Below are 5,000 nucleotides of genomic sequence, written 5' to 3'. Positions count from 1 at the left end.
CTGAGAGGAAGCGCTCATCAAAGCGCACGGCTCGGCTCTCTCTCTCTCTCTCAGCCTCGGGGCCGAGCTCTGCCAAGCTGCTCCTTGTAACTCTATCCATCTCGCGGAGCGGTGAACGCCCATTCAGCGTGTCCCGACAGGATAAACCTCCAGTCAGCGCCCCGTGACAAAAGCAGCGAGGCACTGATGAATGAGAGGCCATAGACTCGACAAGCTTCACATGCTCGCGGATGCGAACCGCAAATTCCTCTAGACTTTCTGGGGAAGCTCAAAAAACTCATTTCCAACCTCCGGCGAGTGCCATGAGCAGAGCGGCAGCCAGCGAGAGAAGATTACGCACACGTATACGGTTTTTTTCCGTGAAACACTGGCATTTTTCTGCCGTAAAAATACGTAAACGATACATTTGGGCTTTTACGGTAAAAAATCAATTTGCGTTAATTACCGTAAATTTCAGTAACTGATGTATGTTAATATGCCAACCTATTAAAGTACTGGAATCCGTTTAGTACGCCGATAACCATCAAATGCAGGCGGTGAGGAGAAAGTCACACGATAAACCAAAGCAGCTTTTAAATACGAACATATATAGAAGGTGCTCATTCACACAAACATTAAACACCATCGCCAAGTGAGACTCTTTAAATTGAAATATGCAATAAATGTTCATTTAACATGCAACCCTAATAAACATAACTGATAAGTGAAATTAAGAAGAAACTGATTTTAAAGAAAAACATCAAACGAAATTGAAATGCAATGCAGGGAATTCTGGGAACATCAATTTACGCTTTTTCCCGTAAAATTTTACTGTAGAATTTTTTTACTGTAGTATTTTTTGACATTTTTTTTCTGTTAGAATCACTGCAATTATTTTTACAGTCCAGAGAAAAGTGTGAGATTTAACTGAATAAAGAGGTTTTTTTTTTGCATCTATATATCATAAGCAAGCACAACCTTTGGCTCAAGTATATTGTAATAATGAATGATGCTAATGAAATTAATGCTGTAATGCAATGCAATAAAAAAATCGATATGGTACTAAGACTTTATTTTCTTTATGCTAAATATATTCTTTAATCAATAAGCATTGATTTATGTTTGATTGATGCAAAATAAGCATTGATAGTACAATTAAAGGCACAGTGAATAAAGGTCCTAAAATATCATACACTTTCTAAAAAAAAAAAAAAAAATTAAGAATATTTTTGCTAATTATTAAAAGTATGAATTTTGCTGATTCAGCTTATTTTTATGTAAAATGAAGCATTGATTTAAAACTGGGCGTTTTTTTATACATTTATTAAGTAAAATGATATTAAATGTAATTCCACAATTTCAAATTATTAAAAATATTAAATGTATTTATTAAAATTAAATAATTATCAATTTGTGTCAGATTTTTGCAAAGAGTACTGACATTAAAACTGACACCTATGCAAAACCACAACGGTTCTGAAATAGGTTTAATTTAATCCAAAATATGATATTATTTATGCAAAATAAGCATCGATTTGCATTTAATTTATGCAAAACAGCTACTCATTTGTGTTTGATTTATTAAGCAATCGAAATTAAAAACTAAGGCACGACCAACATTAAATGGTGCATTGATGCAAAGGTCTGAAAACAGGGTTTATTTTCTTAATGAAAATATGCTGATATTATTCATGCAAAATAAGCATTGATTTACTTTGATTAGGGCTAAATAAGCAGTGATATTAAAATTAACACCACACCGTGAAACGCTAACATGGATTCGATTTCCTTAATGCAGTCTTGGTTTTGCATTGAAACGCTTCCTTGAGATCCTTTCGCTTCAACCGCCGCTTTCGACGACGTTTCCGGACGGGTTTTATTAGACTAGTCACGCCTGGTTTCAGATCAGCTCGCCCTGAAAGTCGCCGACAGAAACCCTTCTCCGATTGGCGCTCGGACGTCAATCAAAGCATCCTGGTCCGGTCCCAGCCAAAACAAACTTCAGGTCGGATCAGCGAAACTCTAAGGTCAATATTTGACTTGGTTCCACGCCCCAGCTGACGGTTCAAGGAGAACGCATGTAAAGTCGCCCGCTGCGAGTCCTTCAAACCTAAACACCTGCTGAATGCAAATTCAAATCATATCGGCCGAGCAGATTAGCTTTTGCTTGACAAATGAGCTTAAAAACTCGCGCTCGGGCGTGCATTGTTTGCCGAGATTGCTAATAAGATCCGGTCGCCTCTCGAACGGTCATTCATTATTTCCATCCGCGGTTTCTCCTAAAGCTGAGAGAGCCGATCCTCGTCTGCCGGATTATTAATATTTAACGGGCTGTTTATGATGATTAGGTCGGACATGAATATGCATGGCTCCGACAGGAGGGAGCCACAGGCATCCGTGAGGCGTAACGCCGTGTACAAACAGCACAACCTAAATAGTTAATTCGGCATGTGGCTTCGCGACAGCAACGCTGCAAACCCTCCGTGAATCGCTCAAATGACATGCAAGTAGGTCAGAGCAGGTTAATACGCAACACACGTGCGCTGCTGCCTTCAAGTCGAAAAACGCAAAAAGCGCGGACTCGGTAGAACCTGCTTTTAACCCTCCGACCGATTCCCTGGACGCTGAAACAATAAAGCCCTCGCCTGATTGCAAAAGTAAAACAATTTCTCAAAGTCAGTGATAAACAAAAATTACGGTAACACTTTTTAGAATAGGTAACACTTGTTAACTATTAAATTATTGAGTTAATAGGAGGTGTTGGGTGTGATTGGTGATAGAACAATGCATTAATATTAATATTAATGCACTAATAAATAGCTGATATTCCAGCGGCCATGCGTACCAAGCAGCAACTAATAGGCGTGACCCTAAAATCAAGTGATATCAAAATTTTAAAAAAGCACATTTAACAAATAAAACACCATTTCAGTTTTTATGCCTAACTCCATGTTTAGCTTAATGTAAAATATATTAGCGATTTTTAAAACAAAAAAGTTTCCGGACAACCATTTCTCGCCATAGTTTGGGCTGATTAATGACTGATTAATTCCAAAAAAAAAGCATTCAGAGATTTGAGGTGGTGAAATTAACGCCCAATGCAAACTATCTCGATGGTCTAAAACAGGTACCATTTTTCTATGATGAAATGCGTGCTGGAATTATTTATGCAAAAATGCATACTGATTTGTGTTTGATTTATGCGTAGCATTGACATTAAAATGAATTCAAGAGCGAACATCATAATGGTCCAAAACGGGCTTTTTATTTTCATTATGCGCGTAATATGTTAATATTACACAGCGTGCATCGATTTGCATTTGACGTATGCAAAATAAGCATTCATGCATCAGTGGTAAAACATCACAATGCTGCTTTTTAGCGCAGCGTGGCGATGAACATTTTCGATACAACAGTGTTTTTCCCTTTCATTTTCCAGGCCTGCCCACCGCCAGTAGCAGCGCTCTAAACCCCGTCCAGCGCTATGAAATATAATATCACGATAGACCATTCAAAAGCAGAATTTCAGCCACAGAAAGACATTTCAGTCCGCCACCGCACGCCGGGAACGGACTGTTTTTACAGTTACTCATTTCACAAAGCCTGACTTCAGGAAGTTGGGGAAATCAATGATGTCAGCTGACCGGACCTCAGTCTTGAACTGCCGCGAAACCATATGAGCCTGAATAAACAGCACCTGACATTTACAGGAGAAATTCAACCGAGATGAGAAGTCGGGCATCGTTCTTCTCTGTTCAAGTCACATCAAACCACAAACACAAGAAGTGTAACGAACGCCGATTTAGCTCCGGAACGCGAAAAACGATCAAAGCAGTGTTTTTCCAGACTTCTGAGGAACAGCAGGATATTCTTAAATTTCACCTTTTGTGTCACGATCGACGCATGAGGCTGAACGAAGAAAGGAATTTTTTAGAAATGATTCTTTTCTATGAAGTAAGTGTTGCCAAAAATGCATCGCATGCTAAATAAACGATTTGGCTCTGTACCGGCCTTTTATTTTTTATGCACAAAGCCGATATTTTGAAAATATTTCACACATTAAAGTTCATAAATTTAGTTAATATATAAACATAACATTTTCTTAAATATACACGCAAATAGAATGCATTTACATACACATAATACAACATACACAGTACGCTAATTATATTTAACTAAAACGTTTATTTTGGATGGCAGCACTTGTTTAAAGCAAATCTTAAAAAATAAAATGAGAGGCTCTTTTTCATACACAACTTTTGTCATTTGGTATTATTTTGTTTACTTTTTTTAATTAAAAAAAAATAATAGTATAGCTAAATCTTATTGGTAATAAAATGTAATATTAAATATTTAAATATAATTTATATAAAATATATTATTATATAAAAGTATTTATTATTTCATTATACTAATTTCTATTTCTTAAATAAGACTAAACTTATTTTGTTTACATTTTTTAAAAAATGCAAAAAATAATAGCATAGCTAAATCCCTTTATTGAAATAAAATATACTATTAAATATTTAAATATAATTTATTTAAAATTATTATATAAAAAGCTTTATTATTTTACAATACCAGTTTCATTTTTTAAATTAGACAAACTTATTATTGTATTTATTTTTTCCATTGCAAAAAGCATGTTTCTAAAATAGCATAGCTAAACTTTATTGGAAATAAAATACATATATTAAATATTTAAAACATTTTATGTATATAAAATATATTATTAAAAGTCTTTATTTAAAAAAATAAATAAATAAAATAATATATATATATATATATATATATATATATATATGGAGAGAGAAAAAAATAAGGCTAATTCTTTGGCTATGCAGTTTCAGGTGGCTATGTTTACTGGACAAATATCAAAGGATCTTATTGTGCTTTAAAGCACAGCTCTCATCAACAACATGACGATCTGAGGAACTTTTAGATCCGCGTGGCCAGTTACAGAGCTGAAACATCAAACATCAGCAATAATACTACCAACAATAACAGCGGTGTTTAATAGA

General features: G+C 35.2%; 1 protein-coding gene across 2 annotated transcripts in view; it reads right to left on the bottom strand.

Annotated features, from left to right (window-relative positions):
- LOC122360976 (mannosyl-oligosaccharide 1,2-alpha-mannosidase IA-like) overlaps positions 1 to 5,000 on the bottom strand; it is a 289,954-nt gene that overhangs the window by 166,747 nt on the left and 118,207 nt on the right. The gene's annotated exons all lie outside the window — the stretch shown is intronic.

Source organism: Puntigrus tetrazona, chromosome 16 (genome assembly GCF_018831695.1).
Source record: "Puntigrus tetrazona isolate hp1 chromosome 16, ASM1883169v1, whole genome shotgun sequence".
Taxonomy (NCBI): Eukaryota; Metazoa; Chordata; class Actinopteri; order Cypriniformes; family Cyprinidae; genus Puntigrus; species Puntigrus tetrazona.
The sequence above is the reverse complement of the archived record's forward strand: the minus strand, read 5'-3'. Positions and strand labels throughout refer to the sequence as shown.